At 41.7% G+C, this 10,912-nt stretch overlaps 1 long non-coding RNA gene across 6 annotated transcripts in view; it reads left to right on the plus strand.

The window, feature by feature from the left end:
* The window catches only part of LOC102989202 (uncharacterized), an 89,586-nt gene extending 85,187 nt beyond the window's left edge, over positions 1-4,399 (plus strand). For all 6 annotated transcript variants that reach the window (XR_008615760.1, XR_002890647.2, XR_008615756.1 and 3 more), the window contains one exon: positions 4,180-4,399. This is a non-coding gene — a long non-coding RNA (uncharacterized lncRNA). The remainder of the gene's footprint in view (positions 1-4,179) is intronic.
* The last annotated feature ends 6,513 nt before the right edge of the window (positions 4,400-10,912 follow it).

Below are 10,912 nucleotides of genomic sequence, written 5' to 3' on the forward strand. Positions count from 1 at the left end.
CTTCCCGGACCGGGGCTCGAACCCGTGTCCCCTGCATCGGCAGGCGGACTCTCAACCACTGCACCACCAGGGAAGCCCTCTTCCTCTTCTTATAAGGACACCAGTCAGATTGGATTAGAGTCTCACTCAAATGACCTCTCTTTAAACTCAATCACCTCTTTAAATATCTTATCTCCAGATATGGTTAAATTTTGAGGTACTGGGGGCTGGGACTTGAACATATAAATTTGGGGGAACACATTGCATACAGTTCCCTTCCCCTCGATGTACCTTGATGGATGTACCTTTCTCTTTTTTTTTGCTGGATGGCCAAGGTGGGATTGCTGGGTCCTTCAGAGATCAGGCCAGGCCAATGGGTGTCACCATCCCACTTGGTCTGTATCTCCCTGTATCCTCAGCACCATCCTTCAGACCTGAGGAGAGGAAGCCTGGAGAACTCCCTTCCTGTTAAATCCGGTCTTTTCTCTCGATGTAGCTAGTATGTCCCGACCACCCATGGTGTTCTTTGCAAGTGAAGCAGTTTGGAATTTAGAAATAACCTTTTCTCAACAAAGCCTGACTTTCAAAACTACTTTCTTGCGCTTACAAATCTTGTCTGAAATTCAAAGCACAACGATTGCCTGGCCCTCTGAAACAATGCTTCAGAGCATTGGGGGTGGGGTGGGTGGGGTATGGGGGCTGCAGGGCAACTTGATTTACAGGGAATGAAAAATAAATTTAGATGATATTGTCAGAATTATGATTTCTGCTTCATATGTCATGTGACTTCCAGTTCAGATCTTTTTAAAGTTCATTTTCTTTTCATTGTGAAAAACAGTACATGTTCATTTTAGGAAATTTGGTAAATAAGTTCAAAGGGGAAAAAAACATGCTTAGGCTTAACATCCAAAGACAGCCACTGTTATCATTTCAGCCTATTTCCTTTCATCTCTTTTTCTATGGATAATTTTTAAGCTTTATTTTAAATTAAATTAAATTAAATTTGTATTTTAAAAAGCTGGTGGGACTTCCCTCGTGGTCCAGTGGTTAAGACTCCACGCTCCCAGTACAGGAGGCCCAGTTTCGATCCCTGGTCAGAGAACTAGATCCCGCATGCCACAACTAAAAGATCCCATGTGCTGCAACTAAGACCCAGTGCAGCCCAATAAATAAATAAATATTTTTTAAAAAACTGGTAATATTTTCAAATGGTTAAAAAATAAAAACAACATCCTATGGTGTACAGTGAGAAGTCTCACATCCACTCTGGTTTCTGTTCACCCCACCCCCTGTAAGTCATCAAAAACCCCTAGTCTTTTGGTGCTTCCAGAGTTTCTTTATTCAAATACAAATCGAATATACACTCTTATCTCTCTCCTTTCATACGCAGAAGGTATTAGCATTCTGTAGTCTTCTGAACGGGGACAACTCCCCGCATTAGTATTTCTTTAATAGCTTGCTGCAGTCCGGACGCCCAGCTCTCCCCATCCCTAGCTGTGACACTTTGGGCAAACCCCTTCACCTGCCCGGGTCACGCTTCACTAGTGACTCAGGTCTTTGAATTTATGGGAGCTAATTCTACTTGTCCCCTTTCCCTCTTCCTGGTAACAAACCCTGCCACCTGCTCTCCCACTGCAGCCCTGGCCACAGGTGTGGACATATGACCCAGGCCTGGACAATCAAACGACAGTCATTGGTTCTGGGATGGTCATGTGACTCCAGCTGGCCAGGCCTCTCCTCCCGGTGCTGATGGGAATGCCGGCCTCCTGCCCCTTTCTGGGCTTGCCATGCTGGTGTGATGTGAACTTGGTCATTTCATGGTCATCTTACCCATCACATGGAGGGGACCCATCACTGGTAGGACAGATGTGGCAACATTCAGAGGGAAGCAGAGAAGAGAGATGAAGCGCCCCGATGATTCATTAGAGTCTTGGATTTAATGCTGCCTCGAGATCCACCACACTTTTCAAGTTATGAGAGGTTCAACTGCACTCCTGTCATAGCTGGGAGAGTCCTAACTTGTCCTGTGTTCAGTGAAGTCCCTTGGGGAAGGAGGGGAGCTCACTGAGAGGTGGGGGTTAAGGGCATAGGCTTTGGAATCACATCTTGCCTCTACCACAACTTCATATGTGGCCTTGGGCAAACCATGACACCTTGCCATGTCCATTTTTGAACCTGAAGCGTGACATGATTGAATGAGTTGATATATGTCAGGTGCACAGCCCAGCACCTGGGTCATCACACTCTCACCAGTTCCCTCTTCACACCACCCCATCCCATCTTCCCTCTCACCAGCCCAGTTTCTGTGGAACATGCATTTGAGTTGCAATAGTCAGCATCAAGATGGTGGGAAATGACCAGTGATTTTTCAATCAGCAGACATCTAAGCCTGCGCAAACAAACGAAACCAGTTTCAAATGAAAGGCACTAAAATGGAGCAAAACTTTAAGGTTGGATTGAGAATAAACAGCCCCCATGTGCAGGAGGCCATCTTTCTCCTTCAAGAGTTCTCTTAAGGGTCAATAAGGGTCTCTCATCAAATGGTTTCCCCAATACCAAGTTTTTTTTTGTTTTTTGTCTTTTAAAAATCTCCCTGTAATAGTCTGCTAGAGCTGCCATAATAAAGTACCCCAGACTTTGGAAGACTTAAACAAAGAAATTTATTTCCTCCTAATTCTGGAGCCTAGAATTCCAAGACCAAGGTGTTGGCAGGGTTGGTTTCTTCTGAGGCCTCTTTCCTTGGCTTGTAGATGGCTGCCTTCTCCACGTGTCTTCACGTGGTCTTCCCTCTGTGTGTGTCTGTGGCCTTATTTCCTCTTCTTACAAGGATACCAGTCATATTGAATTAGGACCCACCGGAATGACTTCATTTTACCTTAATTATCTCTTTAAAGATTTTATCTCTAAATACCTTACATCCTGAGGTACTGGGGGTTTGGACTTCAATATGTGAATTTTGGCCTCCGCAGTTCAGCCCATAATACTCCTTGAAAGGGGCTTTTCACCACTGCCCCAGACTTCCTAGACTTCTTTCCTGCTTGGCACTCCCTTGCCCTATACCTGAACTCCAGACAGATACCACAGAGCACGCGCTTTAGTAGAAGCGTCAAAGCGGCTTTCATCAGAGTCCTAGGACTCTGGAAAACGTGAACAGCGCAAAAAGCCTCCTGAAATTGGTGGGCATGGAGATGAAGGTGCGTGGGTGGGAGTATTTTGGGACTGTTTGTCCTTTGCACGTATTAAAGGCTGGCCTAGTTTAAAATGGAGTCTTTCCTATTTTTTTTTTTTAATTGTAGTTTTGAAAGAGGGTGGATGATTAGTGTTTGTGTGCAAGAGCCTGTCTTGGGGTAAAAAATAAGTCAGTGGACAGTTCTATAACTGGGTATAGACAATCTCAGAATGCTGGATAAAGGAACATAGCAAGATTCTTGGCCTTTTATTTTCTAATATCTTCAATATAGTTTTAGTTGATCTGTCATCTTTAGCTTGGAGTCATAGGAGAGATGTTATTTCATTTAGTTTTGTCACCAGGAGAGCAAAGACAGTTGATTGTAATCATGACACATCGGGAATAAGTGATGAATAGCGTCACTATTGTTTTGACAGCTGGGAGCTGAGCTTGCAGCCTGTAGTCAATGATTGTATAGGGCTGGCACCTTGAGTCTCTGTGTGTGAACTTTCCCTGACATTATCCTACTGCCCAGCCTCTCTTTTCTGTATCTATGATTTCACTCTCTTTTTTATTACATTAAATATGTTTTTATAAGCTTTCTTCAAATCCATTAATCATTCAATCTGTCCATCCATCCATATATAATTATTTGGGAGTATTTTCCTGTATCTCAATATGATGTTGGAAGTAATCAAGCTTTAACCTTAATTAGAGGCTGAGCCTCATTAATATTCTATCCAACCATATTTAGCTCATATCTTTCAAACTGAGATTAAAAATAAAAAGCAGAGATTTTTTTCAAAGGACAAATATGCTTTCTATGGCTTTGAAACATACTCTTTTGTAGATATTTTGACCATACATATCTGCAAATATATGTACACACACAGATACACATATATATGCAAAGGTTAATATAAGACACACGTAATTAGAATTCTGTTGTTTGGCATGATTAGGATTTGTGGACTATTTAGTTTTGTCAAATGTTCAGTTAATCACATGTTACTTTTTATGTCATATAAAAGCTATCAACTACTGAGCCCATGAGCCACAACTACTGCGCCCGCGTGCCACAGCTACTGAAGCCCGTGCGCCTAGAGCCCGTGCTCCACAACAAGAGGAGCCACCACCATGAGAAGCCCGTGCACTGCAACGAAGAGTAGCCCCCGCTCACTGCAACTAGAGAAAGCCCGCACACAGCAAAGAAGACCCAACGCAGCCAAAAATAAATAAATAAATAAACCCCCCAAAACAAGAATGTGTACACCTAAAACTAACACAACATTATAAATCAACTGTACTCCAAAAAAAAAAAAGAGCGGAATAAGGAAACAAAGAAACAAATAAACAAGAATGCAATAAAACATCTTACTCTATAGTTAGACCAGGCATAACTGAATCTTTCTTTTTAATTCAAGAGGTACTTTAGTCTTGGGCTGATGAATGTAGCTGTATCAGTGGACTAGAGATAAACTAGTCAATTCTGGACCTTCTGTTAAGTTAGGGGAATATCTACCAGAAATTGCAAGTATGTGATTTGGGGGCTATGTTTATACTGATGGCACGATGTTTGACATTTTTTTAATGAGATGCCAACATTTAAAAAATTGAGAGAGTTCACATAATAATCTAGATTTTAGGCTTCTCTTGAGTGATCACTGGTCCTGGACTCCAGAGGCCCTGCTCATCTCTGTCCTGCCTGGTTCCTGGTGGTGTTTGAGATTGCAACTCCTGAATATGCCTTCATAGTTTATTGCAAATTCTTAATAAGCAATGATCAAATTATTAGGATGATCTGTGTTTTGCATCTATTTGGTACTTTTTATTTTTCAAAAGACTTTCAAACACAGTAGCTCCTTGCCACAGCCCTGTGGGATAGGCAGGGCATGCCTTGCACCCATTTCCCGGTTGGAGAAGTTAGAATTCCTGGACAGAAGACACTACCCTCCATATTTAAGAAGCCTTGTTACCCATGAATTTATAAAACCTCTTTTGAGATTACGTACATTTTTTCCTTTCAAACGAAAATGTATTTATGTTTTTTCCTGATTATATAAACAATATATTCTCAAAGGCAAAAAGCTTAATGAATACAGAAATATAAAAAAAGAAAGTAAAAATTACCTGAAATATTTTCACACAGAGATAACCCTGTTAATTTTGGTGAACTCACTTCAAAACCTCCCTAAGCATATGCACAGATGTTTGTAGTTACATACGTTTACCCTAAATGAGATAATATTAATGATGTGGCTATGTAACCTACTTTTAATTTTAATCAGGAATACATCCCAGATAGCTTTCCATATCTGTACACTGAGATGTACATAATCGTTTTTAAAGTAACATAGCATTTCATTTTGGGTGAAAATGAGATGCACACTGAGATAGCTTTATGGAGATATCTTTAACCATTTCTCCCTGGTTGGCCATTTAAGTTGCTTCCATTTTTTCCATTATAAACAAGGCTGTAATGAACATCCTTGTGTAAGTATCTTTGTCCACTTGTTCAGTGAACCCATAAGGGCAAGTTACTAGTTTGAAGCTGTGTATTTGTGCCTACTTTAATCATCAGCTTTGGAGAGAATGTCCTTCAAATCCACATGAGCTCTTGGAGTTGAGGGCCAAGTCTATATTGAAAGTGTTCTAGTTTCTCCAAGGACAAGCTGTGTGACCAAGGGGTTGAGAATTCCAACAAACCTTTACTGACCATCTTTTATATATATTAAGCAATATATAAAGGCAAATGAAACACGATTTTACATCTTGACACCTCCTTGATCTTGACACCTAATGTAGAATCGCACACACACACACAAACTATAATACACTATGGTAAGTGATGAACTTGTACGCGAATGAGTCAGAAGGCAAAATGGATAATTACGCATGGGAAAGTCTGAGGCAATAACATTCCTGCTAAATCTTGAAGGATGAATAGGATTGCAGCAAACAGAGATGAGAAAAGGCATTGGAGATGGAAAGATGGTATGAGACAGCCTGAGCTCAGAGGTTTGGGGAGTGGGTATCCTGGTATGGCTAGTAATTAGTAATGAGACCTGGAAAGCCTTCCTTGGGGAATGAGTTTGTAAAACTCCCTTGACCTTATCTTCTTCATTCATGAGGGAAATAATTTTGTCTATTTCACAGGGTTAGAGGATTGAAAAAGGTAATGGATGTAGATGCTTAAGCGCTCAGTTGGTGCTGTCATCGTGATCATTATTATCTGTTCCCTTTACTATTCTGCTGAACTCTCCGTTCAGCCTGTAGCTTCCCGAACAGAAGTCTGGTCATCTTCCTGGGCAACTGTCCTGTGCCCACCCTCTAGGTGAGCTCCCTGGACCATCTCCAGCTCCTTTGCTATCCTCATTGAGAATTCCAGCTTCAGATGTGGAGGCAGAGAGCAAGGAGGCTCACATTATTTGTTTCAATATCTTTACTCTGAAAAGTTTGTTTCTGTGCTGAAGACTCTTGGACATCAAGCTGGACTTCTAATTTGGAGATGTGGAAAAGTCATATAATTTCAAATATTTTCTATGAAGTGCTGTAAATTTTTAGGGCCAGGAAAATGTGCTGTCTCAGGATGATGAAATGGAAAAACCCACAGGTGTGGAAGACTTTGTTTTGCCACAAGCCACAGTTGTATGATTTTGGAGAAATCCTTCATCTCCCTGGGTCTTAGTTTCATGATGATACTGACGATGGTGATGATGATGATGGTGATGGTGGTGGAGGAGAATACTAACCACAGTGAGAGAGGCATGTGCCAGGCTCTTGACATATATTATTTAATACTCACAACAGCCCTATAATGTTGGTACTCTTATCCCCATTTTACAGATGAGCAAACTAAAGTCCAAAGATGATAACTGAACTTACTGAAGACTATATAAATGTCAAAGTAAGTGTCAAAGTCAAGTTCAAATCCAGGGCTCTTTAGCTCAAAAAATCAGTGATCCTCACCCCTCCCTCCCTATGTTTTTTCTTCTGGGAAAATGAAGAGATTTGGTGAGATGACCTCAAAGGATGCTTTAAACTCTAAAATCCACAGTCTATGGAGATGTGCCCACACCCATCCAAAGGTTGTTCATGTTATTGAATATAAGGTGGGATCTTTATTCCAAACAGGTTGTTCTAGCCCACCTGGCAGAGCAGGACAGGGCAGCATACATGAAGGATGGAAAGTTGGTGTCATGGGCGTCTATATTTATTCTGCCTCAGAGTAGGAAGGGTGCAAGGGATGGTTCATGTCCACGCTTTCTGATGCCAGGTGGGATTAAATTCATCATTTGATTTGGGAGGTTTTGTTGTTGGCTGGTTTCAGCCACACCTTCTGAGCTAGTCACCTTTTATAGACAAGGGAGGCGGGGTGTTTTTTTGCAGGCAAAGCTACTCCACAGACACCCAGGGGGCCCTGCACAAGCTCAGGAAGGATGCTGGCCAAAGTTATCCAGATTGTTATTCAATTCATTGACCCACACTGGTAAAGAGAGGTCAGCAGCCTGAGCCCTCCCCGGCAGGAGGGAGGCTGTCCTCAGCCCAAGCAGAACTGGATTGACCAGTTTATTAGAGAGGGGTTGCTTTATGGGTGCGGGAATCTTTATTCCTGGCCTCTGGATTCACAGACCTGAGATTGAATCCAGCAACTGCCACACTGGCTGGCAAAGTACCTTGGATGCGGACGAGCCTCGTAAATGAAAAAGATATTTAAAACTCTTAGTGTCAATGGGGCTAATTATGCTTCCTCCATATCTTAAATTAATTAGATTTATTAATTGAATAAAGTGTAACAAATTTTTTGTGTGGTAGAATAGACATACATGATATTTTTCATTTAACCATTTGTAAGTACGCTATTCAGTGACATTAAATACATTCACGATGCGGGGTAGCCATCACCACTGTCTGTGCCCAAACCTTTTTCATCATCCCCAACAACAACTCTGTGCCCATTAAACAATACTCCCCCTTCCTCCTTCCCCTGAAGCCCCTGGTAATCTCTGTTCTACGCTCTGTCTCTGAATTTGCCTATTCTGGGGACTGCAAGAAAATGGAATCATGCAGTATTTGTCTTTTGGTGTTTGGCTTATTTCATTTAACATAACATTTTCAAAGTCCATCCGTGTTGTAGCATTGCAATATTGTGATTTATAAGAAATATAGGGCTTCCTTGGTGGCGCAGTGGTTGAGAGTCCGCCTGCCGATGCGGGGGACGCGGGTTCGCGCCCCGGTCCGGGAGGATCCCACATGCCGCGGAGCGGCTGGGCCCGTGAGCCAGGGCCGCTGGGCCTGCGCGTCCGGAGCCTGTGCTCCTCAACGGGAGGGGCCGCAACAGTGAGAGGCCCGCGTACCGAGAAAAAAAAAAAAAAAAAAAAGAAATATATATTTGGTTGTTCAGATGACCAAAATATATTTGTTGTATATATGGGGTCTTCAGCCGCAGTTCTTGGCTCACAGCTCCCAAAACACTTGGAATTTCCTAAGTGTTGAGAGTGATCAAGGTGTCTTTTGTTATGTTAATGAAGTGACTTTGGGAAGGTACTGAAGAACCAGGGGCTGGTTGTCATTGAGCCAACCTCGTGTTTATAAGGTAGAAACTTTCAGCCCCACCCCCTGACCTCCGGGGTGGGGGAGAGGGGCTGAAGGTTGAATCAGTCACCTATGGCCAATGATTTAATCAATCGTGCCTATATAATGAAGCCTCCATAAAAATCCAAAAGGATGGGGTTCAGAGAGCTTCTGGGTTGATGAACATGTGATTTGAGGAGCTTGGTGCATTCCTGGAGGGTGTAGAAGCTCCGATCTTTTCCCCATACCTTGCCCTCTGCATCTCTCCCATCAGGCTGTTCCCGAGTTAAATCCTTTTATAATAAACTGGTGATCTAGTACGGAAAATGTTTCTCTGAGTTATATGAGCCCCTCTAACAAATTAATTGAATCCAAGGAGGAGGTCGTGGGAACCTCTAATTTATAGCCAGTTTACCAGAAGCACGGGTAACAACCTGGACTTGCAACTGGCATCTGAAGTTGGAGGTGGGGAGATGGTCCTCTGGGACTGAGCCCTTAACCTGTGGGATCTGATGCTCTCTCCAGGTAGACGAGTTAGAACTGAGTTGAATTGTAGGACAGCCAGCTGGTGTCTCGAGAATTGTTTGTTGGTGTAGGGAGCTCCCCACCCCACCATGCTGGAAATTAAGTCTCAGACCTAAAAGAAACACAGATCAAAATATCATTCCTTTTCATGGCTGAATAATATTCCACTGTATGCATATGTCACATTTTCCCCCAATTTTTTTGTTTTTACTGCGGTAAAATTTCTCATCTTAACCATTTTTAAGTGTACAGTTCGGTGGTATTGAGTACGTTTACATTGTTGTGCAGCCATCACCACCATCCATCTCCTTAACTCCTTTCCCCTTATAAAACTAAAACTACCTATTAAACAATAATTCCTCATTTCCCCCTCCCTGCAGCCCCTGGCAACCTCCATTCTACTTTCTGCCTCTGTAAGTTTAACTGCTCTAGGTACCTCCTATAAGTGGAATCATATAGTATTTATCTTTTAGTGATTGACTAATTTCACTAGCATAATGTCTCCAAAGTTCATCCATGTAGTAGTAAGCGTCAGAATTTCCTTCCTTTTTAAGGCTGCATACTATTCCATTGTACGTATGTACTACATTTTGCTTATCTGTTAATCTGTTGATGGCCACTTGGATTGTTTCTAAACTGTTGTGACTAATGCTGCTATGAACATTGGTGTGCAAATATCTGTTGGTCCCTGCTTTCAATTCTTTTGGATATATGCCTAGGTGTGGAATTGCCAGGTAGAGTGTACCAATCTTTTATTATTATTATTTTTGAATTTTATTTATTTATTTTTGTAGTACTCCATGTGTTTCTTTTCTTTTTTTTTAATTTTAATTTTTTTTATACAGCAGGTTCTTATTAGTTACCTGTTTTATACATATTAGTGTATACACGTCAATCCCAGTCTCCCAATTCATCCCACCACCACCACCACCCCTGCCGCTTTCCCCTCTTTGTGTCCATACGTTTGTTCTCTGCATCTGTGTCTCTTATTTCTGCCAGCAAACCAGTTCATCTGTACCATTTTTCTAGATTCCACATATATGCATTAATACACAATATTTGTTTTACTCCTTCTGATTTACTTCACTCTGTATGACAGTCTCTAGGTCCTTCCACATGTCTACAAAAGACCCAATTTCGTTCCTTTTTATGGCTGAGTAATATTCCATTGTGTATATGTACTACATCTTCTTTATCCATTCATCTGTCGATTGGCATTTAGGTTGCTTCCATGACCTAGCTATTGTAAATAGTGCTGCAGTGAACACTGGGGTGCATGTGTCTTTTTGAATTATGGTTTTCTCTGGGTATATGCCCATTAGTGGAGTTGCTGGGTCATATGGTAATTCTATTTTTAGTTTTTTTAAAGAACCTCCATACTGTTCTCCATAGTGGCTGTATCAATTTACATACCCACCAACCAGCACAAGAGGGTTCCCTTTTCTCCACAACCTTTCCAGCATTTGTTGTTTGTAGATTTTCTGATGATACCCATTCTGACCAGTGTGAGGTGACACCTCATTGCAGTTTTGATTTGCATTTCTCTAATGATTAGTGATGTTGAGTAACCTTACATGTGTTTGTTGGCAATCTGTATATCTTCTTTTGAGAAATGTCTATTTAGGTCTTCTGCCCATTTTTGGATTGGGTTGTTTGTTTTTTGAT

The sequence above is a fragment of the Physeter macrocephalus genome, chromosome 2, assembly GCF_002837175.3.
Source record: "Physeter macrocephalus isolate SW-GA chromosome 2, ASM283717v5, whole genome shotgun sequence".
Lineage (NCBI taxonomy): Eukaryota > Metazoa > Chordata > Mammalia > Artiodactyla > Physeteridae > Physeter > Physeter macrocephalus.